The sequence below is a fragment of the Patagioenas fasciata genome, chromosome 4, assembly GCF_037038585.1.
Source record: "Patagioenas fasciata isolate bPatFas1 chromosome 4, bPatFas1.hap1, whole genome shotgun sequence".
NCBI lineage: Eukaryota > Metazoa > Chordata > Aves > Columbiformes > Columbidae > Patagioenas > Patagioenas fasciata.
This window is the reverse complement of record NC_092523.1, coordinates 11,767,702-11,780,491: the sequence shown is the minus strand read 5'-3', so window position 1 is coordinate 11,780,491 and position 12,790 is coordinate 11,767,702.

Here is a 12,790-nt window from a genome sequence, read left to right as displayed (position 1 = left end):
TAGCAAGGAATTATTTAATACACTCGCTTATCTGATGAGGAAATACACTTGCGTCTCTCCAGCAAGGACCTACACTCACTTATGCAGCAAGGAAAATATCTAGCAAGTTATCACTTGCGCACATGCGGAGGTGAGGCAGGCCTGGTCCTGGGAGGTTACCTTAGATGGCGTCCCAGTCTAAGGGGAGGGTTCATCGGCTGCAGCAGACTCACAGATCTGAGAGGACCACACAAAGGGGATTCTTGGTGGGAACCCTGTTATTATAGTCTTGTCAGATCTGGCTGTGGGCATTCCAGAAACTCCTCAGCTTCTCTGCACCCCCCAACTCTGACTATGGGTGCCCCGAAACTTCTGGGCTTCTCTGCACTCCCCTGGCTCTGGCTATGGGCGCCAGAAACTTCCCAGCTTCTCAGTGCCTCTCCCCTCTCCCGGCTAACAGCAAACAAAAGTAGGTATTAATTGTCCCACTGAAGGAGGGGGGGAATGTGTTGGGGACGAGGGGGATGTGCATGCACCTTCCACATCGAAGGAAAGGGAAGGGAGGATGTGCAACTGCCACACTCATCTTAGAAGAAGGTTAGTTCAGCTCTGTGGGAGGGTAAGGAGTGTAGCACTGCTTCTCACCTGCAACTCTCTTCCCTAATTTTAATGCTATTCCAGATTACTTGCAAGGTATAGCAGTTGTGAGAGAGATGAGTGAGAATATGTGAGAAAAACAACTCTGGAGACACCAAGGTCAGTGAAGAGGGAGGGGTAGAAGGTATTCCAGGTGCTGGAGCAGAGATTCCCCTGCAGACCATGGTGAGAATTGCTATCCCTCTGCAGCCCATGGAGATCCATGGTGGAGGAGATATCTGCCTGCAGCCCAGGGAGGACCCCATGACAGAGCAGGTAGATATGTCCTGAAGAAAGCTGTAATCCTGTGGAGAGCCTGTGGAGGAGCAGCTCCTGGTAGGACCAGTAGCCACATGGGGGAGCCTCACTGGAGCAGTCTGTTCCTGATGGACTGTACCCATGGGAATGACCTATACTGGAGCAGTTCCTGAAGAACTGTATCCTATGGCAGGGACTCCATGCTGGAGCAAGGGAAGAGTGTGAGGAGAAGGAGCACCAGAGATGAAGAGCTATGGACAGACCACAACCTCCATTCCCCATCCTCCTCTGCTGCTCAGGGGAAGAAAGTAGAAAAGTCAGGAGTGAAGCTGAGCCTGGGAACAAGGAGGGTGGAGGGAAGGTGGGTTTAGTTTTTTTTTTTGCTTTCTGACTATCCTACCATATTTTTAATCAGCAATAAATGAAATTAATCTTCCCCAAGTCAAGTCTATTTTGCCTGTGACAGTAATTGGTGTCCTTATCTCAACCCACAAACTCCTTTTTTCTTTCCCTGCTCTGCTGAAGAGGGGGAGTGAGAGAGCGGCATGGTGGGCATTTGGCAGCCAGCCAGGGTTAGCCTACTGCGTAGTGTCTGCATGTCCCACTGAATTTTTTACTGGGTTACATGTCCTGTGTGTTGTGAGCAAGTATTTAACATGGGTTTTGAATTCCCTTAAGCATCAAGGCCTTAAGTAAAAAGACGTTGTAATGATGAGCATAAAGCTTGCTTGCGAATCTGCGTAAGCAGACCTGACGTGTCTCCTAACAAGTTGCTGGAGGTCCTTTCAGCAAACCAGCTGTTGGAGAAGCTAAGGGATTGTTTAAGACTATGCATGGAGGTGATGATAGTGTGAGAATTGGGTTTTATGGCTTCTTGGCTTCTTCAGCCACATGGAAACCAATGGTAGTTCTTCTAGCATGTATTTCCATTAACCTTTGCTTGACTGCCAGTGACTGGCAGGCTGGCTGAAACAGCCCTGTGCTTATTCTTTGTGCAGGTACATCCATGGCTTACTATAGCCCGCACTCCTCAGCTGCACAGTGGTGTTAGTTTCAGTGCAATAGCAGTGATCCATTTTAAAATGAGAATTTCTGTTAAAGGTACACATGTAGCAAATAATGCAGATGATAGCAATAATAGATGATTAATGATGAGCAGGCTGGAGAAACTCATGTAAGTTAGATTAATAAGAAATGACTTCAGAATTCACTGCTTTACTCATCTTTAACAGGAATAAAGATAACATTTGTCATCAGAAAATAAAGTTTCATAGATAAAAATCACAGACAATATGCAGCAATATATTGTAGAAAGCAATGTACCACTAACTAAAACAAAAATAAGACAGCATAGCTCCTATGCTGACGTTAAGTAGCATTTTATGTCTGCAATAATATTTCAGCTAGGTATATATTTCAGCGATATAACCTAGTATCCAAATGAACATCATTAGGTCATTCCTTGGATGTCTCAGTTGACCTTATTGTCAGTCACAAATGTAGTTAGAAAATAGTCCATAAAACTACTAAAAAATGAAACTGCCTTTACCCCACAGAAGGAGTACATCTCTGGGAGATAGATTGCATATATATACAAAGAAAGGAATACAGGCAACACATTTTCATACATGAATGTAAGCCAGGGAGAAGATGGCTTTTAAAAACAATATCTTGTCTATTGGAGGACTGGATGGCATGACTGCTACTCAGCCTTGGAGAATGCTTTAGCTCCTGTCCAGAGAAAGTGATAGTCTAATCATAAATATACTATGAACTTCAAGGAGAAATTGAGAAACTGGACTGCACAGGAGTTAGTATGAAGTAAACTTATCTAATTGTAAGGATTATCAGACATGGATAGGGCTGGTTTTATCATCCCTTCTGATCAGCCTTTCTTACAAGAACCAAGTTGGCACAGACTTGTTATCCAGACTGGCTATTTTTGCCCATAAGAAGCTGGGGCAGGTGATGAGTAGACCAGGCGCATGGTGATCTTTTGGGCGGCAGGGTGATGTGAACAAGGTAGAGGGTGGTAAGGACTTCGGCTGGCACAGCTGTCACACAAGGGGAACTAGTCCAAACTAGCAGGAATGAGGAAATTAAGGAGTCAGCCCAAAGGCTAGCAGAGCGATTTCCTTGGGGGAAGGAAGAAAAAATACACTTCTGTGGTGATATGACACAGGAAGGCTCTTGGTGGGCTAACTGGCAGACATACCCACCACTAAGACAGTCAGATCAGTAGAGAGGAACACAGGAAACAGTGATCTGGATCAGGCCAGTGGTCACCTCCATGTGGTGGTCCCTGAGCCTGGCAGTTAATCCTCCCCAGACAGGTGGGACCAGTCACGGCCAGAAAGTCTCTGCCTTTAAAGGAGTTTTCTTCTGGATGTTAGCAACTTTAAGCAGAGTTAGGCAGAAAAAGGTTGTGTGATGTGGCTGCATTTGGTTCACAGTTCCAGCACTGTAAAGTGCTTCTGAACACAGCCTCAGCCACATTCCCCAGGCAAAAATGCTCGATTTGGGCTGGCATGTTACAAACATTTTGGGGAGAAGAGAATAAAACAAGATGGTTGTGTCTGTGCCCAACTGAATAAATAAAGCAGCCTCTTGCCAGGGTTTAGCTCTGGAATGGCACCATGTCCTGTTGCCCATGTTATAAATCCTCTTTAGGCTTTAAGAAATGCCACCACCCTTAATTAACCCGCAACATGTTTTGCTCCTTACCCACATGGACAATCCTAGACTGGAAAAGGGGTTTTACAACTATTAAATCAAAAATGACACAATCCAGAACTCAAAAAATTAGAATGCTCATTTGGAAGACCTCTCAAATTATATGCATACACTCATTCATACATGCATGCATACATGTGCACTCACATGTACAGAGAGGCATATTTTTATATAATGTATATACAAACAATAATGACTTATGAACTACATAATATGCTACTTATTATTTTGTATCACTATCAAAAAGATATTTGAACAATTAGGAATCAAAAAGTCATATTGCCTTTATTTAAATTGGTTCTGATTTTTGAAGACTTGATAAATACACCTTGTTTCAAGTCAAATAATAAAGGCCAGTGGGTCACAACACCTAAAGTATTTTTCTTCATTCATTTCTTATCAGCTAAATAGAGAAACATCAATGTGGCCAAAATATGAAGACGTTATTCTTCTGCTAAAAATTAGTACTCTAAGAGTGATTCAGTTATTTTTGCTGGTTTTGTTAATCTAAAATACCAAACTTAGGCAGTTCACAAGATGCAGGCCTTCAGTAACAGAATTACTAATTAAATCAAAGATGAGATCTGAGCAGTTTAAAGCAGCAAGGGTTAGTGTTACCAGAAAGCAGAGAGACATGGAAGCTAAAATGACGATGTTGTGTGGCTAATGTCATGGTCAAGGCAACACTTCTGCCCTTCAGTAAGAAACTGGGAAATCAGAGGTATGTTTTTGACAAAATTTCTATTTTTTCACTACTGTTCAGAAAGAACTGGAAAAATGAGAAACTTACTTATAAAACTGAATGCAGAATAACTTTTATCTAGCGAATAAATCATTGCAGTCATTTGGTATCACTAAGAAAACATTTGTCCTATTTGTGTAGAGGACATGTGAAAAACCATTTCTGACCAGAAGACCAATTCAGTTTAGGCGTAGGAATTGGACAAGTCCAAATTTAAAAATCTCAGAACCCTTGCTTAGCTACTCCAATTTGTGTACCAAAAGTATAATATGCAGGTTACTTTGCTTCTGATGTTAATAATGCTCACTTCAATGTCTGCTTGTCAGCTTGCTCAAAAACATCAGTCTTGGCATGCTCAGGGGTACAGCTCCTATTTCAGTCTCTGCCGGGACTCACAAATTGGATTTTCCTTGACTACCTCCCCTGAAAGGCTTGATCCAGTCAGCACTCATGTTGCTCATCCGAAAAACTCTAGTGGCTGTGTCAACTTGCATTTAAAACCCTGCTAGAAAAGACAGAGCCTTCAATAGCCCAGTATTTACAGTATAGCTGCTGCATCATCAGCTCTCCCTATATAAAAAGTGCTTTGGTCACATACTTTCCTTTTAACTGAACTGTTTTCTGATCACTAAACCATTCTGAGCTACTTTATATTTCTTATGCTTTTTTGAAAATGTGGTTTCAGTTTAAAGGACAGAACATTATACCATAGCTATGTTCCCTGTTTTCAGAGGTTATTCACTCTTACTAAAGTGTATTGAATACACTTACCAGACTGGATATGTGAGGAGATGGAGTACCTGTGGAGGGCTTCATCTGACTAGACTGTAATGTAAACGCACACAGCCAAAATAACAGTTCTAAGCTCGGTTTATAGATAATGCAAAGAATTACGCACTTTAAAGTCATTATCCATCTAACAGGATTGGATGGATTGTCCCAAAATTGCATGTATTTCTCTCCATTCGTTGTGAGATGGCTACCTTAGATGCAAACATTTTCATATCAACTCTAGCTGGGTGCAAAGTTTCCAACATAGGAGCAATTTCTGGCATAATTCTTGACACACACAGAAATATGTATGTAGGTTACTGGAGAACTTTACTAACAAAAATAAGCAATCTGTAGTCTTCAAATATTCTGGGGTTTGGTGATATTTGAGGATCTCATCATTTAAAGGATACTGGCAAATTCTATCAAGGACCATTTCAAGTCTTTTTTACGTCACTTTATAACGTAGAAATATATGTTAATGTGTAAAAACTCTACCAAAACATAATCACCTGTGTGAATGCACTGGTAAGAGATCACAGCTCCATCTGGTTTATGTTCAATCAAGAAAAGGAAAAATAGAATGGACCTCAGTCTCTGTAGCTTATCAGACTGGTTTTTGATTGGCACTTACTTTGAGTCCAGATTATTTTACAAGTCAAGGAGTACATTTCCAAATTTCTTACAAAGACCTTAAATAAGTAGTTGGAAAAGCATTTTGGTTAAGACTTGACAGGTAGAAATATTCAGGAAACACTAGGAAGGAGCTGTAAAAAACTGTCTTTTCATTGCATTACTAAGTCTGTACAACAAAGTTTTCTTTTAGCAGAGGTAGAGTGGATGCTGTTTCGTGCAGATACTCTGAACACACATTATTAGCCTGTGTGATATTTCTCTAGGGAAATATCTTGTGATGCAGTAAAAGTCCCTTCTGCTTTCTTCCTGCTGCTGCTGGTAACCATTCAGCTCCTGTTTTGTTGCAAAAGGCAGAAACTTGTGGCATGGCAAAAAGTGAGGGAAAAGAAAGCTTTGAGGAGCTCAATATGGCTATGGTTAGACAACTTCCCATGCCCACATCTACTTGACTTAGAGGTAGCTTGGGTAAGTCATCACCATTCAACATAGTAGTGTGAAGTGTAACTTTACCATTAAATACATCCTCTAGCCTTAATGACCGAGAATCTGTTTGAATGAGAAGGTAAATGCAGAGATTTGAAGCTGGCATAACACAAGATCATTCCCTTCTATTTAGTGAATGTTAAAAATGCAAAAGGGTGGTGCAGGCATGCTCCTGACAGTTTGTTTTACAAAAATAAATGTTGTGGTTAAGTGGGTAGGAAATACAATGAAGAACTGAGGACCAAATGGGAAATGTCTCTTCTTGAAGGATGCTTTTGCAATCTTGATTTTCTTTGTGTAAAATCAACCTTGCAGTGCACAAACTGAGAGACCACACAACCCTTTGGGGCATATGGGAGTAGTCATTATGAGGACTCAGAAGTATTTGTGAAGATGTCCTAATAATCAAATAAAGTGACTAAACTGCCTTATCTTGATGGAGAATGCATTGCTTTCTTATTCCAATTATAGGAACAATGCTGAACATTTTTCTTTCTCTTATCCTTCACCCCATTATGTGATTCGTTCTTCCGTAGACAATTCTACACAGCTAAACTCTAGAATAATAAAAAATATTGTACACACTTCCTTTGAGCTTTTCAAGTGTCTGACTGGCTATCGTAATGCTGACCTCGGAGTGGTGGGCCGAAGAGTTGGCTTAGATCATATTTCCTTAGATGATGGTGGAGAGACCGAGATGTTGACACAGGCTCTATGTTGCAGGATGTGTTGCATGAGCAAAGGAGTAAATTGTGAATTTTCTTGTCAATGTCAGTAGGAATAAGACATCAGAGCTCCTGCTTGAAAGCTTTCTGGTGAAAAAAGCACCTTTCAGAAGTAACTGTACCCTACCATGATTATACAAGTACCACTAATCTGCCTTATATTTTAAAGCGACACAGCTGTAAATATGGAGTGTAACTTAAGAGAGATTTCTTTTGAAGTTGCCACCTTTTTTTAATGGCTACAAAATTACTGCTGGAGCAGCATGAGCAAAGTACATATTCTGGTGGCAGCAGAAAGTTAGAACAGCACAGAGCAGCAGCAGTGTGTACAGATAAATCTGTGAGCACAAGAACCAAGGATATCTGGTGTCTTGTTGATTTGTGTCTCAAGGCAGACTTCCCAAGAAGATCCTCGCATGTCTGAACAGGGTTAAACTCACTATAAAGTCTCCTTGGTGGGAGCCTTTGCAGGATTCATATATTTTCAGATCTCTCTCCCTCTCTCCAATTTTGATTGCAATTGGCCAAAAGTCAGTGGAGAATAGAGATAATTGCATGAGCACACATGCACATGCGTACTCCCGTACACCCATAAGTGTATCAAGGTCTTTTCCTGCAGAAACAAGCCTAATAATCTAGCAAATGCAAACACATCTGCCCCAGACCGCTGGGGTGGATTAACATTCCCTCTTCGGTGCAAGGGTGCTCAGTTGCTGGGAATCTAATACCCATCTAGAAGTAATTAATACATGTGCTTTAAACTGGCTTGCCAGTAATACAAATAAAAGGCCAGAATGAGCTCCTTCATTTTACAAGCAGTGATAAATGCAGTAGAAGCCTCTTAATTAGTCTATGATAAATTGCATGCCCAATTAATTGTGATGATTGCCTAGGGGTCAAAACCCAACTCGAGGCAGTCTGATGACTCCAAAGAACAGACTAATGGAACACTCTAGTGAGCACTGAAGAGTCTCTTCCCTTATCCTTCCTGCAGTTGTCAGTAGCTGAATCACAACAGTTTACTACTAGGGATGCATTCTCTTGCACCAACTTTGCCCCAGTTTGACCTTTTCTTCATTTTGTGCTGGTTAAATGAATCAATGTTATCTTAATACAATGTTTCCTTTCATCCTCCCAGTAGCTGTGGGTCATTATACTGTGGACTTAAAATGCAATTAATGAAATATTAAATGAGTGTGATGGGCTTCCTTATCCCTCAGAGCTGCAGGTGGGAATTGGGAAGAAACACATTAAAGATAAAGGAGTTACCTGAATGTCAAATCAGTGTAGGTTTGAAAGCTGTTTTTCATAAATTTACATACAGAGGCTGTGAAGCATGGCCATTGCAAGCAGGGTTGCACCAGTTTGAACAAAAAGGTGGTTTTAAAATGATTTTGTTAAACCAGTGACAAAGACCATGCAGACATTGCTCTTTCAGTTTTAAAACAGTAAATGACTTCACAGGGCAGAGTCAGGTCCCAAATGTGCCATCTGCCTGTTTGCGGTTTGTTTGCTTTATACATGATTGAGTTTAGCGTTTGTCTTGTTTCCTTTTACATAATGATATGATAACCACATAATTAATGTTTTTAGAGTTCAGCAGATAAATGAGATGCAAAAAAAGAGACAGAAATATCTGATGTTTAAATAAAAGGTCTTTTCAAATGCCCAGTAGGAGCCAAGTTTTAGTCTATGATATTTAATCTATCATTTAACATGTATAATATTTAATATTCATTTACAGTGATAATATAGGTGGTTCACAGACCTGGGATGTTAGTGAGTGGGTGAAACAAGTCCTTTTGTCTATATTTTTCCTCATATATTTCTTTTTTCCTCCCAGTTATTAATTTCCAAAACTTCACAAATTTTAGTGGTAAATAGACAGAAATTAACATGTGATTAAGATAGGAAAAAAATATTTCACTTTATTTGGGGAACAGTTGAAGATCGTCCTGAAAATCTCAAGAAAAGTGTATTCTTGAAAATCCCACAATTTTTTTTTCAGATCTTCTGCCAGCATCTAAACACTTATACTCTTACCTCTTCTTATTTCATATACAAATGTGGAGCTTGTACTCTTGCCCCTTCTTATTTGGAAAGTTAACCTCTCTGCAAATGCAACTAGAGGTTGAGCAGAAACATATGGAGAAAATACGTGCTGTTCTTCTAGTTCCATGGAAAATTATGAAGTGGAGGTGAAGACTGTGAGCTCAGTGGAAGAAGAGGAGGTCAATGAGAAACTTGTCCCTGCTTCAACTATTTTGCCATCATAGACTAGATTGGGCAACATTCTTCACAGATCAGGATCAGAGAAATGTGTCTCCAGTGATTTGTATTTAGCCTCTCTCAGGATGGATATCTGTCAGGAATTCTTGTACTTCTTAGTGACAGTTTAAATTGCAAATGTTCAGATAAAGAACTCCATACATTCACAAGTACCAAATTCTACTGACTTTTTTAGCAATGCACAAAGCTAATGCCTGCTATTAAGAAACTGCTTTATAGGAATAATTTTGAAGTGGAGTTACACATTATTAATGGAGACAGATCTGATGATGAAGCAAACCACATTTGGCAGCAAGAACATTTACTAAAAATGTCATTAAAGAATTCAGGCTCTATGCTACCAAGCATTTTGTAACTCCCTCCACTGACTTCTTGGCCTCTCTTTTTCTTTCATGTCTAGTAAGTACCTTGAGGTGGTTGATGAACGTTGGAAGAGAGGAAGTCTGGCTTTTTGCTGCTGTTTGTATAAAGGTTTGTTGGCTTTGACACCTAAGAAGAAAGAAGCTCTATCCCAGCCCATGCCCTATTTTGTGTGTTTAGAGCTTTTCTAAGGCTTTTCTTTCATGTAGGTTTTATGGTATCAAAGAAGAAGTAGAGTTTTTACCATAACTATTTCCTCAGCAGAGGTAATTTTACAACTTTTTTCTGAAAGTGAGTGCCTACTTCCACAATTTAGAAAATTCCAGATCTCTTCCAACCTGGCCATGACAAGTTTATATCTGCACAATTTGAAATATTTTGTGAAAATTTTCCACTAAATGATAGAGAAAAATGAAAAATCCAGTAGGTTTTGATATTCACTTAAGATGACATCACAGGACTAATTTCTTAGAAACCTCACCTTTGAAAAACAGAAGCCATGTGGGATGTGCTTCGTGAAACACTATATTCAATGTCACCTCTGGGAACAAATGCAGCTTGCTGCAGCGTGTCTTACCAGGTGGCATCTATATTTGAAATGCTGGGGCAGTGAAATGAAATAGTTGCTTTTGGAATGAAACACAGTTTACTAGGGCAAGAAGTTGCCACCCAGGTGATCTTTGGGACACACTGGAAACACCAGCAGTAGGTCTGCTTATGTAGTTCTCATTTTTATTTAAAAATAGGTAAGGTGATCCTATTATTTTAAAACTTACTGACTGCACAGAGTACTGAAAATACCTAGTTTTTGGGTTTTTTTTCTGCCATACCACTGAATGTTTGTTATAAATAAATAGCCCCACAGAGCCTGAATTGTCAAATGAAAATGTATTTCAAGTAAAAAGATTCACCTCCAGCACCAGAAATCTAAGCAAATGGAAGTTAATATACATATTTTTTTTAATTATTATTATTTTTATTTTCACTGGATGTAATTTTATTTTCCCACTGGATATTGGAAAGCTCTGTAAAGCCTGGCACTGATCTCTCTACTCATTGAATTTATGGCAAGAACCTGTAAAGACTATATGGTCTGAAGCTTGAATTCTTCAGTTAAGCCTGTGAGCTAGCATTTGTGATCTGTACTTATAGTAGATACTATGACCTTGACTCTCAAAGGCAACAAAATTTTAATCATGGACTTTCCCGACTCTTCAAGGAGTTCTGAAGGCACAAGGTATTTCTTCTGGCAGCTGCATGACTTTCCCAAATGGATGGAGTGCCTCCCTCTCCTAAAGGTTTACAAGCAGACCTTACCCTTAAAAGAGGTTCTCTTTTGTCAAAGTCTTATTGGGATTTGATGCTGACACCGAGTCTCCCAGGGGCTGGCTGGAGTCACCACTTTAGAGGTTACCCTGTCCTCAGGGAGGCTTCCTAATGGCACGGAGGAGTGGATGAAACCTATGTTTGACAGTGTTCTTAAGGAGGAATTTTGTTCTACTTTTCACCAAAGTATTTAAACATTTGTTATGCTGGAGGGAGAAAGAAGGAATGTGGTATTGCAAAAGTAAGGACAGTCCAGCTGGGAGCAGCTCCAGGGGCTGCAAGTCTTTACTGGGGAACCCTCATTACTGGTAGGTGTTTGCTGCACCCACACTTTGTAGAGTCCAAGCTGATGTTCTCTGTCTTCCAGGTGGGGTAGCCAGACCAGCACTCCGAGTGGAGGTGCTTTGGGGATCTGCAGGAGCAGAACTGCTGGGGCATTAGGCGTGTTAACAGAATGTAAATGTTTCCAGTGGCAGATGAAAAGAGGGTGGTGGTTTTGAGGAGAGAAATTTGAGTAAATGCGCTCCAACCCTACAGTCTATTCAGGAGTTTAAATCCCTCTGTGGATATTGGCCTATGTAAAGTCTGCTGGACTGTGCTTTTACTTAAGATTCTGAGTGACTTTGTAAGCCTTCAGCAGCTTCCAAATCCTACACTTTCAACAACAGTTCTCTTTGTACTAAAAATTCAGTATATAAAGCCCTGTCATAGACTTGGGTTTGAATATAGTCAGAAAAGTTCCTTGTAATGGCATCTTGATGCCCAGATAAATGTAAAATTAATATACTGAAGTTCTGCAGTAGCAGTAAGGCTAAGAACAGTAAGATTTTTTAGTGCTTTTTTGGTGGTTTTTTTTGTATTTTTTTTTTTAATAGCAAGCTCTATTTTTGAGACAGACAGAGGAAAATCTTCTCAAGCTGTATGTAAGCTCAGCGTCCCCAGAGTGAATAGGGTTCAATGTAGCATGGATAATTTGTTTGCTTTGCAATTATTTTCCGTCAGTGGAGACAAATTGATTTGTACAAAAAAATTGACGGTCACTGCAAGGCAGCTGCCTTTCTAAACTGTAAAAGAATTTGACTAGGTTAAGTGAGTACAAAATTTTTGGAGCACCAGGATGTCCTTTTGTTCCGCTAAAACTTGCAACAATTTTAAGACTTGCCAGTGATTACTATGTGAAATTCAGCATCACAGGGAGACAGAACAATTATTCTTAATACCATTGTGAGCAGGACCATTGCCAGTTTATTAGTGGCCTACTTTGAAAATAATTTTCACAAAAACAGAAATCAAAATACAGGAAAAGAAACTGATAGTAGAGCAAATTAATAGGTAGGAAGGAAATAGCAATAATTGCCTCCAAACTGTCCTCTTAATTATTAAAGGAAATTAGATATTTAACATGAACCAGAGTTGAGGATGCTTGGCAACAGGAGAGTTTCTACCAGAGAAAAGCATGTAGCAAAAGCTTTATTTGGAATGCAGGAGCATGATCAGTCAGTGAGGTGTATTTCCAGAAAACTCTGGCAGTGGAAGCAAAGAAGAAATAGCCATTTTGTGCCGCAATTGGAATATTTGGATGTTTTTCCAAGTAGAAATATTTAAAGCCCATAAAAACTAGAACAGATAGACTTCCATTCTTCTACATTTCTGTTTAAGAAGTGAAGACTTGATTTAGCCTCTCAAAACCCTGGCAAAACTTTAGTGTTTGCATGGTCAAATGCTAAGTGTGATTGGGAATGCCATAGCACCTAGTAGTTGCCTGGAACAAGGCTTTGATTTCACTTTTCACAACACTAGGCTAATCAGGACATACTGTCATATTCAATCTAAAAGCAGAATATGCCCCAGA